Source organism: Mastigoproctus giganteus, chromosome 12, assembly GCF_048544385.1.
Source record: "Mastigoproctus giganteus isolate SK-2022 chromosome 12, ASM4854438v1, whole genome shotgun sequence".
Lineage (NCBI taxonomy): Eukaryota > Metazoa > Arthropoda > Arachnida > Uropygi > Thelyphonidae > Mastigoproctus > Mastigoproctus giganteus.
In genome coordinates, this window is record NC_143586.1 from 74447562 (window position 1) to 74468538 (window position 20977).

The 20977-nt window shown below is 40.3% G+C and overlaps 1 pseudogene; it reads right to left on the bottom strand.

The window, feature by feature from the left end:
* The window catches only part of LOC150077202 (uncharacterized), a 54033-nt pseudogene extending 33513 nt beyond the window's left edge, over positions 1–20520 (bottom strand).
* Between the last annotated feature and the right edge of the window lie 457 nt (positions 20521–20977).

Sequence of the window (20977 nt, forward strand, 5' to 3'; positions counted from 1 at the left end):
AATGACAAATGCACCACAGCAAAGAGAGCAAAAAATAAAGCCTGGAATTTGTTTCGGCAGTGCCCAAGCACAGTCAATCTCATTAATTATAAGAAATTAAGGGCAAAAGCACGCTTTATACAAAAGCAAGCAAAGAAAGAATCCTGGACCCGTTTTGCATCCAGTTTTAACAGAAATACTGATCCCAAAATAATATGGAAAAGAATTAGACAGCTGTCTGGTAAGTTTCCCACCATACCTTCTCCAATCCTCTCCTGGAATGGGCAAGATATATCTAATCCTGTAGATATAGCCAATGCTTTGGGCAATATTTTTGCAGAAATCTCATCAACATCAGCATATACTAGCTCATTCCAAAGAATTAAAAACACTAAAGAAAAGCATGGTATTAATTTTGAAACTTCAAACCTTCTCCCATATAATAAACCTCTGCAATATTCTGAACTATTACATGTCATTAGAACAGCCCGCAATGGTGCTGCTGGACCAGATGGGATTTATTATGTCATGCTACAACATCTTAATGACAAAGCTTTGCGTCTCCTCCTAGTCTTTTACAATCGTATATTTTTAGAAAACGTTTTTCCAGTTTCCTGGCATCACTCTACAGTTTTGGCATTCCTAAAACCTGGAAAAGATCCATCCAATCCATATAGCTATAGACCCATATCTCTCTCAAGCTGCCTCAGTAAAATCCTTGAGAAAATTATCCACAGAAGACTCATCTGGATCATCGAGTCGGAAGAGCTAATGAGCCGTAGTCAATATGGCTTTCGTCAAAACAGGTCATGCTTAGACCTTATGGTCAAAGCTGAATTTGCCATCCGTAATGCTTTTGTCAAACATGAACATCTAGTAATGGTTTCAATAGACATAGAGAAGGCATTTGATACCACCTGGAGGCATGGTATACTTAGTGATCTGTACTCTCTCGGACTACGTGGCAACCTTCCTGTATTTATTAAGAACTTTCTACATACTAGATCATTTCAAGTTCGATACCAACATGCCCTCTCTTCAACTTTCATTCAGGAAGAAGGTGTTCCACAGGGATCAGTATTGAGTGCCACTCTTTTTGCTATTAGAATTGATTCCATCACCAAACAGCTTCCAAACACAATTGAGACTTATCTATATGCAGATGACCTTTCCATCTCCTGCCATTCCCAAAACATGAGATCTATTGAAAGACAGCTTCAAATTTCACTAAATAAAATACAACAATGGGCCAGCCTCAACGGCTACCGACTCTCTCAGCAGAAAACAACTGCAATTCATTTTTGCAGACAACGAAAACTTCATCCGGATCCTGAACTTCAAATTTCCAATGTCTCCATCCCAATCGCTACTAACATCAGATTTCTAGGATTAATCCTTGACCACAAATTAAATTTCCTAGATCATATTAAAAATGTACGGACTTCCTGTCTGAAAAAGATAAACATACTCAGAGCCTTATCTGCCCGAACGTGGGGTGCAGATCGTACCTCCCTGCTTCGGTTGTACAAGGCATTAATCAGATCTCGTCTCGATTATGGTGCTCCAATCTATGATTCTGATAGAAAGAGTGCATTACGCTGGCTTGATCCTATTCAACACAGTGCTTTGAGAATTGCAATTGGTGCGTTCAGAACGTCGCCAGCACATAGTCTCTACATAGAAGCTCACGAGCCCCCACTAACTTTACGCAGGAAAACACTGTTATTGAAATATGCTGTCAAGATACAAAGTTGTGCCTCTCATCCCGTTCAGTCATACCTTTTAAACCCACCATTAGAAAACCTATACAGAAACAAACCCAGCATAGTTAAACCAGTTGGTCTTCGCCTTCTTGAACTGGTGCAGGTTTGGAATATTTCCATCCGGAAAGTACAGCAGATACCAACCTTTGCTCAACCACCATGGGCTCCTCCTCCTCTTCCAACATGTGACACTTACCTCTGCCAATGGAGAAAGAATTCTTTGCAAGCAACAAACTTAAAACAAATTCATGATGTTCACATTCAAAGATATATTGATTTCTACCAAATTTATACAGATGGCTCTAAATCTAATTCAAATGTTGGAGCAGCTGCAGTGTTTCCAAATACAGTTGTATCAGTATCCCTTCCATCAGATTTTAGTATATTTTCTGCTGAATTGTATGCAATAAAACTTGCTTTAGAAAATCTCTATTCTGACTGTTCTTTAAAATCTGTTATTTATACTGATTCCCTCAGCTCAATCATGTCGCTAAGTAATTGCGAAGATAAAGTTCACCCTGTTCTAGAAGAAATCAGAAGCTTGTTACTACAAATCAAAAAACGTCAACAACTGGTTGCTTTTTGTTGGATACCCGCCCATTCCGGTATTTTAGGCAATGAACTGGCTGATAAAGCTGCAAAAAATCCAACTACCTTTGATTTAACCAATATCCCTGTTCCAGCATCAGATTGTGTACTAACCGTTCATGCTGCTTGCCTATCACAATGGACAGCACTCTGGCACTCTCAGACTAATAATAAACTCTTTCAGTTTAAACAAGATCCGAAATTTTGGCGTTCCAGTGTCCGTTCATCGAGACGAGAAGAAGTAGTCCTTTCAAGGGCAAGAATAGGCCATACTCATCTGACACATCTTTATTTACTCACAGGGGACGATCCACCACAGTGTACACATTGCTCTAACATCTTAACTGTTAGACATATTCTCATTGGCTGCCCCTACTATAAACAACACAGAGTTTCATCCTTGATCTCACTGATAAATAATCGTAAACCAATAACTCTTGAAAATCTGATTGGTGATAAGGCAAATATTTCTGAATTTTTTGACTTCCTCAAGCAAACTGGACTTTTTAATAATTTCTGATTTAAAATTTTCTTTTGATTTTATGGAAATTCCTCATCTCTTAAAATAACAAGTGAATAGGCACATTATAGCCATAGATGCTTATGTGCCATTAAGCCTCCATAACAACAACAACAACAGTTACCAATTAATTATTAATTAATCAGCAATTAACAAATAAAAGTAATTGTTAATGAGCAATTAGTAAATAAAAGTAATTCATCTTTTCTTAAATATTTATACAGTATATAATAATTTAATTAGGGTAGAATATTTTTCCCCAATTAAATTATTATTTTAAAATTTTTATTTCATTTTTTTTTTTTACTGTCCCATTAAGTCTTAAGTTAACGGCTAAGCGAAGTTACAGATCAAATGAGAAACTAGAGAATAAGCAGTTGGAGTAAATTTCCTTTTTTTTTTTTTTTTTTTTTTTTTGCTTATTTGAACATGTCATCGCATGTAAGAATGGAAAAACAATAATTGCCATTTTGAAAACTACACGAGCGACATCTGGATAGTATTTCATCAACGAATGTGCAATTGAACGTAAAACCATAAGTATATTTAATTGTAAAAAGGAGGAAAAGCGCATGCCACAAAAAAGACAGTGACCTACTTCGACAAAGGCAGTTCTGATCACGGCAGTTGCTCACAGAGACAGAGAGCGAGCGAGGGAAGTTTGCATTGATTGGTTGCAGCACCGCTCGAGATTTTCACCTGACGTGATGAATGATTTTTCAAAGCAGGTGTGACAGGAAAGTCTATGGAGATGGCAAGGATTGAGCACGCTGTGTATGTCTTTGTCACTGTCAACTACAGTCCTAAGATTGTCTTACTTTTTTTTAATGCGTATACAGCACTTCGTGACTTCATTTGTAAGGAACGAAGCCGAAATAAACGGCATTTTTTTTTTTGCTTTCTCTATTCTGTAGAGTTCTGCTGATATTAAAGAATGAAAAATAATTCTGTTCGAAAGATAAGGAAATAAATAGCACAATTCCATGATGAAATCATTTTCCTGGGAGTGGTTAAGAAATATTCATTCGTATGCTTGAAATCAAATTCTCAATTGATGTTCCACTAGTTAATAATCACTCCCAACCCCCTCTAATAGCCTGATGGACCCACCAAGCCAAAATAATGGCTAAATTCCTACAATGGAATTGTCGTGGATTCCGGCGAAATACTGATGACATCAAGGCCCTCCTGCAAAAGCACGAGCCAGTTTGCTTTTGCTTGCAGGAGACTTATCTAAAGGCGAATGATGATCCCACCATGCATAACATCACAATCTTTCGTAAGGATAGAATTGCGGATGGTCCTGCTCATGGAGGAGTGGCTATCCTTGTGAGTAATCAGACCCCAGTTCAGCCCTTGCTAATTACAACCAGCATAGAGGCTGTTGCAATTCGCCTTACAGTGGGATTTTTATTAACGGTCTGCTCTATTTATTTGCCACCTGGGACTGACATCTCCCAGGAAGCCCTTGATGATCTTCTAAAGCAGTTGCCTCCCCCTTTCTTACTTCTCGGGGATATGAATGGACATAACACCCTGTGGGGTAGTGCTAACATCAATGAAAGGGGACGGGTCATAGAGCGTATGCTCAATGACAATGCCCTGTCCCTTCTCAATACTGGAACAAACACCTTCTTCCATACGCCTACCCGTACTTTTTCTGCCATTGATCTCTCTATCTGCTCCCCTTCTCTGCTCCCTTCACTCACTTGGGAAGTGGAGGAGAATCCATACGGAAGTGATCACTTCCCTGTGATAACCTTGTTACACAGTGGGAGACCATGTCTTCCTTTTAGGTTACCACGGTGGAAGTTTGATCAGGCTGACTGGAATGCCTTCCAACATCAGGCAAATTTTGAACTCAGTACAGTCAGTCAGGAGCCTATCAATGATGCAGTAACGTACATCACAGAAATCATTGTCCAAGCAGCTGCGAATGCTGTTCCAAAAACATCTGGCCGGTTTCCACCATTTCCCAAACCTTGGTGGAATTCACAATGCACAGCAGCAAAAAAGGCTCAAAACAAAGCGTGGGGGATATTCCGTCGATATCCTACCACTGCTAATCTAATAGCTTTCAAGCGTGCACGAGCCAAAGCACGCTACATTCGCCGTCAGAGTCAAAAGGAATCATGGATCCGTTTTACATCATCTGTTAACCAGGCTACCAATTCTAAGGTAGTCTGGGATAAAATCCGGAAAATGAAGGGAAAATATACATCCCACCCTTCTTCAATCCTAGATTACAATGGATGCGCTATTGCAGATCCAACTGCAATAGCCAATGCTCTTGGGGAAACATTCTCTAACATCTCTGCAACATCCTCGTATTCCCCAGAGTTTCTGGTCCTGAAACATAAACTGGAAAAAGAGGCACTTAATTTTAAGTCAAAGAACATCTATCCCTACAATGGGCCGTTCACTATTCAGGAACTGAAAAGAGCCCTCGCCCTTTCCAAAGCAAGTGCTGTTGGACCAGATGGCATCCATTATGAATTGGTTAAACATCTTTCACCAAAATCTATGGATTATCTGCTCTCTCTGTATAACAGAATCTTTATTGAAGGGCAGTTTCCGGATTCCTGGCGCAAGGCAATCGTTCTTGCCTTTCCTAAGCCAGGAAAGGATCCAAAAATCACCACCAATTATCGTCCTATTGCTCTGACTAGCTGTCTGTGCAAAATTCTGGAGAGAATGGTCAATTCTCGTTTAATATGGTATTTAGAATCAAATGACCTTCTCTCCAATATCCAGTGCGGCTTCCGAAGGAACCGGTCCACTTTGGACCATCTTATTAGACTGGAAACATCCATCCGGGATGCTTTCCTAAAACGTGAACACTTGGTGTCGGTGTTCTTTGACATGGAGAAAGCGTATGACACAACTTGGAGATTTGGCATTTTAAAAGATCTGCATAGCCTCGGTCTTAGGGGGCAACTCCCCATTTTTATTAAAAACTTTTTAGCCAATCGATCTTTCCAGGTTCGTGTGGGATCCTCACTCTCTCGTTCCTTTAGCCAAGAGGAGGGAGTACCACAAGGATCAGTATTAAGTGTCACGCTTTTTGCCATCAAAGTAAATTCCATCACAGAACAACTTCCTCAAACTGTAAACAGTGCCCTCTATGTTGATGACTTTAGCATATTTTGCCAGTCATGCAACATGAGGGTGATTGAAAGACAACTGCAGAAAGCCATTGATCGACTCAACTCCTGGGCACTTACAAATGGTTTCAGGTTCTCGCCGGAGAAGACCGTTTGCGTACACTTTTGTCGTAAGCGTAATCTTCATCCTGAACCCGAATTAAGGCTCGGACGAAATGCTATTCCAATAGCAGCGGATACAAAATTCTTGGGACTCGTATTTGACAAAAAGTTGACCTTTCTGGATCACATCCGTCAACTCCGCACAAAGTGCACAAGAGGGCTGAATATTCTGCGCTCTCTTTCCTCTACATCTTGGGGTGCGGATCGATGCACCCTACTACGCATCTACCGTGCACTTGTACGATCCAGACTAGATTACGGGTCCCTGGTATACAATTCGGCCAGAGACAGTGTACTTCGGTGGCTGGATCCTGTCCATCATCTGGCTCTCCGTACCGCTATTGGAGCATATCGAACATCTCCAGTCCAGAGCTTATACGTCGAAGCAAACGAACCGCCGTTATTGCTTCGACGCAAGCAGCTGTCTCTAAACTACGCTCTAAAACTGAAATCCCTGCCAGACCACCCTACGTGGCTATCCGTTTTTGAGCCACGATGGGAAAATTTATACAACACCCGTAAGACTGCCAATCGCCCTTTTGGTATTCGTGTCCAAGAGCTACTTAAAGAACTTAATATCAAGGTAGACAAGGTTGCGCAAACACCAAAGCAACCCTTTCCACCCTGGCATGCTCATGTCCCGGCATGCCCCTCGACGTGGGCACCTGTACGTGGTGAGGGGACCTCCCAGTGATGCTGCTGGTTTACCAGATTAGCATCACTGGGATCTAACGCCCATACCTTGGTTCCAGGGTTACATCTTTGGAATCCGGCGTGTGCAGCCGTGCGCCGCGACCCGTGGAAGCGGAAAGGGGGATCCTGGTGGTTGAGGGGCCCAGCCTTAATACACCACTTTGGCCCCTGCTTCGACAAGACGGGCGGTCCCGGACCGGCTCGACTGGGATCAATCGGCGGGTGGTTTTATACTGCTAGGGTCAACTGCGTTCCAATAAGTCTCCCTCCCTTTGGTCCTGGGACGGGATAAAGACTTATTGGTAACGTGGGTATGGTGTTCTAAGCGAACTCGGCGTCCCATTCGTGTACGCAGTACCTGCTAGTTCACGAGTGGGCGCCCCCTCGTAGGGCTCCGTGGTGGGTGAGGTACTTAGGCATCAGACATTTTTTCTTTACTCCTATGAGTAATTTAAATTCTTCTTCTGGGGCCCCAACAAGGCCCCTACCTAATCGATCGTCGGAAGAAAGTGAGAGCAATTCTGCTAAAAGAGCCAGAACTGAGGAGAAAACACCATCTGTGACACCGCTTTTCCTCATTCTCCATTCCACCGGAGAGCAGTCAATAGGGAAAATGTCACCTTTCTTTATCCAGAAAGGATTAGAAGGGATGGCAGGTTCACCCAAATCCGTAAAACGGCTGCGTTCTGGAGATATTCTTATTGAAGCATCGAATATAAATCAAGCAGAAAAAATTTTGAAAGCCACATCTATAGGGGGAATACCCATTATTGTAACCCCTCACAAAACTTTGAACTCTTCACGAGGTGTCATATCAGAGTGGGATCTCCTTCATGTTTCTGAAGAAGAGATCTGCTCTGAATTAAAAGAACAAGGAGTAACAGCTGTCAAGCGAATATCCATGCGTAAGGATGGGAATCTTGTCCCTACCCGAGTTCTCATCCTAACATTCAACACCCCAAGGCCTCCAAGTTCCATCAAGGCAGGGTACTTAAACTGCCCAGTGAGGATTTATGTTCCAAACCCACTGAGGTGTTTTAAATGTCAAAAGTACGGCCACTCACAAACAGCTTGTCGTGGTAACCCTGCCTGTGCTCGATGTGGTGCTAAAGATCACGAGAGCAAGGAATGTATAGCTCCTAAGCCTAACTGTATTAACTGCCAAGGAGAGCACCCTGCATACTCTCGAGCATGCCAGCGGTGGAAGGACGAAAAGGAGATACAAAAGTTAAAAACGGAGCTTAACATCTCCTACCCAGAGGCTAGAAAACGCATACAACCAATAAATAGCGGGAAGCCTTCATATGCTCAGAAGGTTTCTGCGAAGTGCACTATCGGTACACAAACAGATATGACTATACCACCAAGAGAGTCATTCACGCCGATTGCCCGCTATTTATTGAGTTCACAAAAGCCCACCACAAAAACACAATCAGCTGCTACTCCAATATCCGTACCTCCTAGTGCCCCACCACTAACAAAACCAAGTGGTAAAAAAGAGCAACCAAAATTAACAGAATCAATGGATGTAGAGGACAAGGAGGTACCGGACGATTCAGTCTTGCAACTCTTCGTGGAGGAAGAAATGGACACCGGACAGCGTCCATTCTTCCCCAAAAAAGATAAAGCCAAGACTGATAAAAGTAAGCCCTCAGCACCTCGGAAGCCGCCTGATGGACCCACCAAGCCAAAATAATGGCTAAATTCCTACAATGGAATTGTCGTGGATTCCGGCGAAATACAGATGACATCAAGGCCCTCCTGCAAAAGCACGAGCCAGTTTGCTTTTGCTTGCAGGAGACTTATCTAAAGGCAAATGATGATCCCACCATGCATAACATCACAATCTTTCGTAAGGATAGAATTGCGGATGGTCCTGCTCATGGAGGAGTGGCTATCCTTGTGAATAATCAGACTCCAGTTCAGCCCTTGCTAATTACAACCAGCATAGAGGCTGTTGCAATTCGCCTTACAGTGGGATTTCTATTAACGGTCTGCTCTATTTATTTGCCACCTGGGACTGATATCTCCCAGGAAGACCTTGATGATCTTCTAACGCAGTTGCTTCCCCCTTTCTTACTTCTCGGGGATTTTAATGGACACAATACCCTGTGGGGTAGTGCTAACATCAACGGAAGGGGACGAGTCATAGAGCGTATGCTCAATGACAATGACCTTTCCCTTCTAAATACTGGAACAAACACCTTCTTCCACATGCCTACCCGTACTTTTTCTGCCATTGATCTCTCTATCTGCTCCCCTTCTCTACTCCCTTCACTCACTTGGGAAGTGGAGGAGAATCCATACGGAAGTGATCACTTCCCTGTGATAACCTTGTTACACAGTGGGAGACCATGTCTTCCCTTCAGGTTACCACGGTGGAAGATTGATCAGGCTGACTGGACTGCCTTCCAACATCAGGCAAATTTTGATCGTAGCACAGTCAGTCAGGAGCCTATCAATGATGCAGTTAAGTACATCACAGAAAATATTGTCCAAGCAGCTGCGAATGCTGTTCCAAAAACATCTGCCCGGTTTCCACCATTTCCCAAACCATGGTGGAATTCACAATGCACAGCAGCCAAAAAGGCTCAAAACAAAGCGTGGGGGATATTCCGTCGATATCCTACCACGACCAACCTTATAGCCTTTAAACGTGCACGAGCCAAAGCACGCTACATCCGTCGTCAGAGTCAAAAGGAATCGTGGATCCGTTTTACATCATCTATTAACCAGTCTACCAACTCTAAGGTAGTCTGGGAAAAAATCCGGAAAATGAAGGGTAAATACACAGCACACCCCTCATCGGTCCTTGAATATAATGGATGTACTATTGCAGACTCTACTGCAATAGCCAATGCTCTTGGGGAAACATTTTCTAAGATCTCTGCAACGTCATCTTACTCCCCAGAGTTTCTGGTCTTAAAGTGCAAGACTGAAAATCAGGCCCTTAAATTCACATCGAAGTGTTCCCACCCATATAATGGGCCATTTACTATCCACGAGCTAAAAACAGCACTTGCCCATACAAAGGCTACCGCTGTTGGACCAGACAACATCCATTATGAAATGATCAAACATCTTTCACCAGAATCCATGGACTGTTTGCTTTTCATGTATAACAGAATCTTCCTTGAAGAGCACTTTCCGGATACCTGGCGCAAGGCAACTATACTTGCTTTTGCTAAGCCGGGAAAGGATCCTAAATGTCCAAAAAACTATCGTCCTATTGCTCTGACCAGCTGTCTGTGCAAAATATTGGAGAGAATGATCAATGCTCGTCTCTTATGGTATTTAGAATCGAACGACCTTCTCTCCCTCTTTCAGTGCGGCTTCCGAAGAAACAGGTCCACACTGGACCACTTAATTAGACTGGAAACATCAATCCGTGATGCTTTCCTAAAAAGAGAACACTTGGTGTCCATCTTCTTTGACATGGAAAAAGCGTACGACACAACTTGGAGATTTGGTATTTTAAAAGACCTTTACAATCTCGGTCTGAGAGGCCACCTTCCCATTTTTATTAAAAACTTTTTATCCTGCCGTTATTTCCAAGTTAGTGTAGGATCCTCCCTTTCACGGCCTTTTTACCAAGAGGAGGGGGTACCGCAAGGATCTGTCTTAAGTGTTACGCTTTTTGCCATTAAAATAAATTCTATTTCTGAACAACTTCCTCCAACTATAAACAGTGCACTCTATGTCGATGACTTCAGCATATTCTCTCAATCATGCAATATGAGGGTTATTGAGAGACAACTGCAACAAGCTATTGACCGCGTTAACACCTGGGCCACGGCCAATGGATTCAGGTTCTCACCGGAGAAGACCGTTTGCGTCCATTTTTGTCGCAAACGTAACCTCCACCCTGAGCCTGAATTACGACTTGGACAAAGCACCATTCCAGTTGTATCAGAGGCGAAATTCCTGGGACTCATTTTTGACAAAAAGTTGACATTTGTTCAACACATTCGTCAGCTACGTACGAAGTGTACGAGAGGGCTTAACATCCTCCGCTCTCTCTCTTCTACCTCTTGGGGTGCAGACCGATGCACTCTTCTACGTCTGTACCGTGCACTTGTACGTTCAAAATTGGACTATGGGTCTCAGGTATATGCATCTGCCAGAAATAGCGCTGTTCGTTGGCTTGACCCCGTCCATCATCAAGCCATCCGCATTGCTACCGGTGCTTTTAGAACTTCGCCTGTCCAAAGTCTGTACGCCGAAGCAAATGAACCATCTTTGTCGCTTCGGCGAATGCAGTTGTCTCTGCAATATGCCTTCAAGCTGAAGTCCCTGCCGGACCACCCCACGTGGACATCCGTTTTCGAGCCACGATGGGAAAATCTTTATAACACACGACGCAATGCCAATCGGCCATTCGGCATTCGTGTTCAAGAGCTACTCAATGAGCTTAACATCTCGGTAGACAAGGTTGCTCGATCATCACAGGAGCCCCTTCCACCCTGGCATGCACAAACACCAGCATGTGACTTCTCGCTCAAACTTGCGACGAAGTCTAATACTCCGCCCTCTGTCTACTTTCAGCTCTATTCACAACACCGTGCAGAACATTCTGACTTCTTGCCCGTTTACACAGACGGCTCGAAGTCGGAATCATATGTAGGATCTGCTGCTGTTTTTCCAGATAAAACCATATCAGAGCAGATACCTGTTAACTGCAGCATTTACACTGCAGAGCTGCATGCCATAGAGTTAGCTCTAGATCACATAAGAAAACACCGTTACCAACGGTGTATTATATATGCCGATTCAATGAGTGCACTACAGGCTTTATCAGCGATGTCACACACCAATCATCCAACCCTGTCCCGAATTCAGCAGATAATATACAGCCTCGATGCAAGCGGATTCGATATCCGCTTCTGCTGGATCCCCAGTCACATCGGGATTAGAGGAAATGATTTGGCTGACACTGCAGCCAAATCGACAGCCCTGACGGATAATCTTGACCTGTTAGTCCCCTATACAGACTACAGGCAAGTGATCCGTAGTAACCTGCAATCTCAGTGGCAAGATTCGTGGCATCGACTGATTACTACAAACAAACTATGTCGAATTAAGCCTGTGATCCATCCTTGGCAGTCCAGCTTTCGCAGGGATCGCAAAGAGGAAGTTGTTCTTGCTCGGCTCCGCATAGGACACTGTTATTTGACACACTCCTTTTTGCTGAGGGCTGATGACCCTCCTATGTGCGAGCAATGCGACACCGTTTTAACCGTTGAACACATTTTATGTGATTGTTCTAGTTTTATAAATGCTCGTTTTACTGCTTTTACCCATCTGACTGATCCGTATACACTCAGTCAGATTTTAAATGACAACGACAATGTGTCAGCAGTTTTTAAATTTTTAAAGTCGATCAATTTGTATACAGTCATATGAAATAAACAATTTGCTTTTGTCATTGTACTGATTTTATGACTGTATGCACCTTAAGACGAAGTAGCTTTTTACAAGTTACCAGTCTTACCTTTTTATATTTTAACTTTTCCTGGCGCACTATAACCCTGCTGTTTTTGCGCCACAAAAAATCAAAATCAAATCAAATCAAATCAAATCAAGTCCCGGCATGTGACTTGTCCCTTAGAAATTGGGGAAAGTCGGACACTCCGTCATCTGTCTACCTGCAGCTTTTTTCAGCACACCGAGCTGAACATTCTGACTTCGTGCCAGTCTACACAGACGGCTCGAAGGCGGAATCATATGTGGGATCCGCTGCTGTCTTTAGGGACACCACTACATCGGAGCAGATTCCCTCTGAATGCAGCATATTTACTGCAGAGCTGCACGCTATAAAGTTAGCCTTGGATCACATTATTAAATGCCAATACCAACGGTTCATTTTATATTCAGACTCTCTCAGCGTGTTACAGGCTTTAATATCTGTGAGATATAATTCTCATCCAGTTCTGTCTAGCATTCAGCAGAAGCTTCACGTTCTCCATGAACGTGAATATGATATCCGCTTCTGCTGGATTCCTAGCCACATTGGGATTAGGGGAAATGATTTGGCTGACGCCGCAGCCAAATCAGCAATTCCCAATAATAACCACTGCCTGTTAGTCCCCTATACAGACTACAGGCAAATAATACACGAGAAGATTCACTCCCAATGGCAGGATTCGTGGAATAGGCAGACTGCGAATAAATTATATCGTATAAAGCCCGTAATTGAACCGTGGCAGTCTAGTCTGCGCAGGAATCGTACTGAGGAAGTTGTTCTTGCCCGGACCCGCATAGGACACAGTCATTTAACGCATTCGTTTCTGCTGAGGGCTGATGACCCTCCTATGTGTGTGTCCTGTGGCACAATGTTAACGATCAGACACCTTTTAATTGACTGTCCAGATTTTAGCAGTACCCGTTTTACCGCTTTTAATCATCTGACTGAGCCTTATACACTCAGTCAGATTTTATCCGACAATGACAATGTGTCTGCTGTTTTTAGCTTTTTAAAAGCAATAAAGGTTTTTAATCGTATTTAAAATTTATATGTTATTGTTGTTTATTTATGTTTTCAGATCTGGACATGGTGGCCTAATTAATTAGGTCACCGAGATGTTAAATTTTTTAGATATTACCTGGTCTTGGCGCATTATAGCCTTAGTTGCTAGTGCGCCAATAAAACCCAAATCAATCAATCAACCCCCTCTAATAACATCAAAATATATTCTGGAAAATCGTTAAATTTAAAGCGCGTAAGATTTACATTGCCAGAACCAAACTGTTAAGAAGTAGAGATAGTCGCAAGATGTTCATTCAACACGGTAGCTATAATAAGTTAATCATAGGTTTTCATATGAGGTGTCCCATTTAAAAATTCGTTTAACTGTTCTTCAGAATTATTCAAGAAGGGAAAAAAAATATATTTTTGTTCCCTATTTTACGTTTTTTAAGTTAACTTAAAATTATTTCTCTGAACGCAGAAGTGTAATGGAGAAATAGAAATATTTATTTATAAATTCCGGTAATTTTTACTTGCAGGGTAAGAAGAGTTAAAGGGTCAGGTTGGATTGCATTAATTTTGAAACGACAAAATTGGTTTTATGGCTTATTTATTTTGATAAAACAAATTAAATTATCAGAAAGTGCACGTCATAAAGATAATGTATAAAACGTGAAGATTGCAGCTCAAAATAATTCCCTACCCACCCAAGAATGTCTCAAATGTACAGTAAATGTGATTTGGATTAGACAACATGGACATCCATTTTAGGCAAATTAGTCATAATTTCAGTGGCTAATATCTGTTTCAACGTGATTAGGGATGCATACACTGTCCAGGGTTTGAAAATTCTAATTCCTAGCCGCACGAAAATACCACTGAAGACTTGTTTCTCAAAAGTAAGTCTTCCTTTCCTCATAACATGTTTTTACCATTCCTCTTTCAGGGTCAGAGGGAAATCAGTTTTCTTAATGAATGCACCACTACTGTGCGAATGTCTATGTTATCTTTAAATCTGAATAAATATATATATATCCTAGTTCAAATAGGAAGAACGAGAGATCTTTCTGCTTGAAAAATTCGGAATATTAGAAACTTGTACAGATGGAAAAGAAATTTTCGTATTTTTGTCCGCATTAACAAGTTGCACAGGTTGGTTTATTTGTAGTGGATACTTTTAGGAAAGCGATGTGTTATGAGTGAAACTTCCCTTTATGTTCCTTGCATGCGCACCAGGTGTCAAACCGTAAGTAATGTAGCGTATCCTGGCGAATCCAGATGTTGAAGTTGCTGGCTGTTGAAAAATTCTGCGTGTTACACAGGAGAGAATCTGCAGAACTTTCAAAGAACTTCGTAAAGACTTTGATAGCTATAGACATCAACTGAAGAAACTTATAAAGCGGAAAAAAGTGACCCTGGGGTATATGCATCGGTAAAGTAGATATGAGCACGTACAGAAGTACGAGTAAGCATAACTCTGGCAGAAAAGAAATTGGTTTCGGACTGATCATTGCTATCTGTAGTAATGTATCATATCGATAAAAATCAGTAACCCATGTTCAACCCACTATTGCAGGAGAAAACTTACAACTCCTCAAGTTTGAAAGTTTAGAAGTCCGTGTTTTGCAAAAAAGAGTAAACTGAGCTTGTCTGTAGTGGAACTGTTACAAATTCACAATATTAACGTCTAATCAGAGCTGATGTGTAACAAAATCAGTGGTTGGCAACGTTTGGATTGCCCAGCCGAACCAAATGAAAGAGGAATCGTAGATGCTAGTTGTGACCAATACAGTTACAGATCAATTATAAATTACCACTCTTACGTTAGGATTATTTTAATAAAACTGAATAAAATATATATCGGCACATTTGATTTATTTTCCTTTGGGCATTATTTAGTATTATTTTTCTTTGGTTGTTTAAACATGACGCATAGTAGATCTAGGAAACCGTAAGAGAATCCATTCGATTATTATATCGACTCTGTCAGTAGTTATCTCGCTATGCTAAAAAGTAGTCCCCGTATCTACTTTACTTGCGTTTCGAATAATCAATACGGTTTCTTGGGTGATTTTTAAAACGTTGTCGCAGCTCTCTTTTCGAATAACCTTTGTAAGAAGAAACACAAGAATAGGGTAAGAAACAGTGCAGGAACAAAAGAGAAAAACACAAATCTGGAGGTGACACGTGAATGTATCAATGACAGGCTCGCTTTTCTAGCCAGTGACAAGTAAGTGAAGCCACTCGTCGATATCTTGATACAGTCGTATTCGCTGTCACCGACAGTTGTTCTATCTGTCAGGCTGTTGTAGATTAGGACCTCTGCCAGATCACTGCGACGCACGAGAAATACCGGGATTGGTAAAAGAAAGAGGATGTAGGAGGATATCGACTTTTGTCGAGACGAAATTATATTACTTGCATTCCAGCATTTGGGCGTTTCAATGAGAACCGACATTCGAACAACGGCCAATTGGTGATTGAAAAACGCGGAGAAATGAAAAAAAAAAGTGGCGTTTTTTCTGGTGCCTGGCCCTCTGAAAGATTAGGAGTTTTAATTATAAAGGATGGTTTCATGGCCCCCTTTTTTACGAAATGTAGACTTTGAGAGTTTTTCAAAAGTCCAAATTATCTGTTTATTTTCAACTCCATTCCTTCTATGTTATAAGGATTATTGTCAAATTTGTGCATATTTTCTAGTATCGTAAATTTAAAGTTCATTTATTGATGAATTTACCTTTTAAGGTGATCAAGAAGACCATTTTGAAAGGAACAGTACCCTTAATGAGTTATAAAGGGAAAGCTTTTTCTGAACGATCTATTTATTATGGCCAAGTCATAAAACAGTTGGATGCATGAAATAACGTTGATCAGTATTGTGGAGCTTCTATTTCTCATCTTCCTTAATGACGTTGATGAGGAAGTGCAGGAGAAGTTGTCAAACTTTGCTTATGATTTAAAGGTAGGAAGGGTGGTTAACGATCAAGGTTAGACCATTTTGTTTCAAAATTACTTAAATCGGTTGTACAAATGAATTTCGACCTAGGGAACAGAAATCTAAAGCGATGGGAAATGGAAAGTTGTACAGGACGAAAAAGGCTTAGGGGTTACAATTCAATTAGACATGAAATTTTCCACATAATGTCAACAGGCGACTGAGAAGGCGCATAGTGTCTTGTCTGTTGCTATAAGGGAGCTTCGCAAGTAGGCAAAAAGAACTTGATTGTCCCTTTGTATAAAACAATGGTCAGAACACATTCATTGAATGTGTTCTGGCTTGGAGGCCACACTTGAAGAAAGACAACTTCCGGAAAGGGTTTAGACAAGGGCAACAAGATTGGTAAGGGATGCTAATCGATGTCCATATGAAGTATAGCTTAGAAAATGTAGACTGCAATTTAGCAGCTAGGCGCCTTTCTTTAGGTGGGGGAGATCCGATAGAAGGACATAAGTCCAAAATGGAATCAGTAAAATGAACAAGGGAGTTATATTTTCACTGGTAGAAGAAAGAAGAACCAGGGGACACAAATACAAAATTTGTGTCACCCAGTTAAAAACAAAATGCTGAATTTCATGATGTTTGCTTCGGGGACAGTATTGTAGTCATTGCTAATCTATCTGCCTCGACCACGTGGCAAGCGATTCATTCCAAAGTTCAAAGAGGCAACTGAACTTTAATCTTTCTAAATGTAATGTTTGCACATATGAAATTCTACGCAGTGGCACCAACTGTTGATGTTACCATCAGCAAATTCTAAATGGGAAGCCTTCAAGGAATTAATTTTGGGCGCTACAAGGCTTTTCATGCCAACTAAGAACTACTGTTTAAGGTATAGGCCTTAAATAGATGTAAAATGAATTGATGAAATTCGTGGCAGAGAAGAAAAGTGCATGGGATACATATAAATTATCGGGCGAGACAGAAGCTTTTAAACTGGTCTGTAATAAAGCCACAAAGGAGGACAGGCAAGCGAAGGCAGATTACGAAAAATCTTCGGCGAAGAATGCGAAGACTTTACTTATGTGAACTATAGAAGAAAAGGGATGAATCAGATTGGTCCACTTGATGTTGGTAGTTCGACTGTTGATGATCCTGCTCAGATTGCTGACAAACTGCTGAATCACTATTTGCATATATATATTTTTAGGGAAGGGGATGCCCGAAGTTTATTAAACTCTAACTGGCAGCTAAATGATTTTGTAATGAGAGCAAAGTGGAAGAGCAATTATTGAAGTTAAACATAAGAAAGACACATGGGGTGGATGGGATCTATCCGGAAGGCAGCGAAGGAAGTAAGCAAACCCTTAGCTGTAATTATGAGAGCATCCAGGGATTCAGGGGAGCGAGCGAAAATGGTGATCCAAGGACGACACCAGTTATTACAGAACGGTTAGTTAGTTTAACTTCTGTTCCAGGGAAAATAAAGGGGCACTGGTAAAAGAAGTAATACAGGATCCTCTAGACAATGCATAAATTATATTTGAGACACTGCAGGGATTTGTTAAGGGGAAATCTTGTTCGATCAATTTGATTGGATACTACGATGTGGTCACAAAGAAATCGGATGAAAAAATAGATAATTTTGAAATTGTATACTGTACTTGGATTTCTGGAACATTTTTGATACTGTTTCTCATTAAAGACTGCTGTAAAAATTGGAGCAATGTGGCATAAGGGCAAGTTGCTGCTATGGATAAAGCGGTGGTTGAGTGTTGGAGAAGACAGTGCTAATCAATGGGCATTGCTCTTCATGGACTAATGTTATTAGCCCATGGAGAGCGAGTCCCCCACGGTTCGGTGTTGGGCCCATTGTTTTCTGTTTATGAATGATATTGATGAAGGCATATCAGGCTTAATGTACAAGTTTTCAGATGATACAAAGGTTGGCAGCAATGACAGCATGCTACTGCAACAATCTAGAAAAGTTAGGCAGGTAGGCTGAGACATGGCAATTAAAGTTTAACACAGATATATGCAAAGTATTGCATGTTGGTAACAATAACCCCCAAAATAACGTACCAACTGCATGGTACATTATTCTGCGGTTACTTCATTTTCCATTACACTCAGGGTAGTGGAAAATGAAAAAGATCTGGGATTATTCCATTATAAAAGGAAATGACCAGGCCATATCTTGAGTACTACCTACAGGTCTGGAGGCTTCATTTTAGGAAGGATGTGGAGCTGCTGGAATGAGTATAGAGAAGGGCAACGACCTTGATGGGGAAACGAAGAGGTTCTCTTACCAAGAAAGTCTTCAGTTCTGCAAATTGCAGCGTCTGGCGATTAGGCACCTGTGGGGTGATCTGATTGAGGTGTTAAAGGCTTTGAGTGCATTGAGCAAGTTCGTGCTGAGATTATTCTTGCTCACACCACACACATGGGGGGTGAACAAATTCGAATTGATGAAGGACGGTTGCAAAATAGATATGCGGCAATTTGCCTCTAGCCAACTGGTCGTTGATTGTTGCAACAAACTGCCATCTGTTGTTGTGGAAGTTAGCTTAAATTAATTCAACGAAGAACTAGACAAAATATTGGAGGTAACGAATGAAATTGTATACTTGGATTTTTTTGACTGATCATCTATAAGTTTGCTTCCTTTCATCATTTGCCACTCACTGCTAAATTGAAATCCAAGAGTTACTTAAAAGCTACTCGAGTGCAATTAAAAGTTGTCAAAGAAGAAGACTTAAAATAGGGGCTACTATTTAAGTTATGAAATTTTCCAATGATTTTTCCAATATTGAAATCAGAATTCGATAGCCACTTTTCGCTACGGGAAGGTATAATTTATTGAGTTTTCCCCATTTTTTGCCTTTGTTTTTTTTGGCAGTTTCAGAAAAAAGTCCGCTCCTCTGCATCATTTAGTCATTATAATACTAATACGATATCAGCTGTGGTGTTAAAACTCAGTTCCTATAAAACGTTTTGGGATGTTGTGAATTTTTGTGTAGCCTTCATGGACGTACCGTTCACAGCAACATCAATGATGCCAGACTACTATAAATTTTTCATTATGTCTTTCCTGTTTATATTTAAGATTAAAAATGATTGTTAGTGTTGCTTCCAAAATTTCTCATGTTTTTCATGGAAAATAATTAGTTTTGAAGTACTAAAAATTTATCATTATTATTTCTTACGGTTCCCGTCTTAATTCCATACTCCTTCCCTTTTATTAAATGGAAAAGGTATTTTCTGATTGGTATTAAGAGTTGGAATCAGCATGATCTATTTATAAGCGGTTGTTATCTATGAAATCAAAGTTTTGATTTCATAGATATTTTAATAATTGGAAATTGAAATAGAACTGTTACTGAGAATCACTCTCAGAAACAAAAATAAAAAAACTAACACTAGAGAAAAATCGATAATTTTTCTTTAGTGTTATCGATATACAAAAATTAAATTTATTATTATTTTTTTTTATAAAACTGCGTACTAATATATTTTCTAATTTTTCTTTATACTCTAGAAAAATAGAGAAACATTTAACAGATATAACTTATATTATACCTAACATATTATTTTATAAGAAAATTTATTTTTAATTAATCAGAAGCTTTTGAATATCTCTTTCTATCGACATTGTTTCGACACCCCTTATACTATTCTGTACATTGGTAATTATAATCTATTACCAGTCATTATGACTCATCTTGTACGTAATTATATTTGTCAGGGCGTAGTTTGTGAAGATGATTTTATTTTCTTTTTCGTAGTTTTAAAATGAAATATAGGTTACACTATGTATGAGGAAAGTATCGAAATTTTTTACTGGAAAAGAGGAAAACACGTTCAATGTACACATTACAAATATATGAAGATGGATTGGGGACGTCTACTCTGACAGTAAGCCGAAGCAATGCATGTACCTTAAAATAATTTTCAGTAAGTGATATAAAACGCGTGGCAAAACTTTGCGAAAAAAAAAAATTCCAATATCTTACCTTGCAGATAATAAAATAATCCGTAACAAAGTTAAATTTAAGTGGAAGCAAGATGCATCAATCTTCTCATTTCAGACACCATAAAATATATGCATTATATAAATTAATAAATCCTTATCAATATTTATTTTAGGTGTTTTAGAATTTTACTGACAAATCTATAATTTATTCTCCTTTTTTAAAGTTTGGAATCATTTATCTTGTGTGTGGGAGGACTGACTTTCTGACTACGCACATACCTATCTTCTCAAGCCATCGACCTTGTAATTTTGTTTCGTACATAATCCACGTCATGCTGTAGCAGTTTCGATCGCCATAGGTAGACATCAGACATCAAAAGGAGCGAAGCCGTAACTGATTACTCGAAGGAGAAAGTAATCAATCATCTGTCTTTTACGTTATTGGATACTAAAGTTCAGCTTTACCAAAGAATAGCTGAAGACCGGACTGGAAGCAGAAAAGAACGAAATCAAGGATTTCCGGATTTTTTTTTTTAATTCTGGAAGGAAATTTGTAAACAAGAACTAATGAAGTGTACCCAATAGGAAGGCATATCCACGAAAAGTTTATGATTTGAGCAACCGCGAATCCCCCATCTGTGATATACAAAAATTGAAAACAACTTCATTATTACAGCCAGACATTCGAGTTTGTGATCCGTGGAGTTCAGTTTTTTAAAAAGATACTCTGCCGAAGTTTATAAATTAGTTTCTGTTTTACTTTCTTTTTATACTTATAAAAGTTGTTCGAG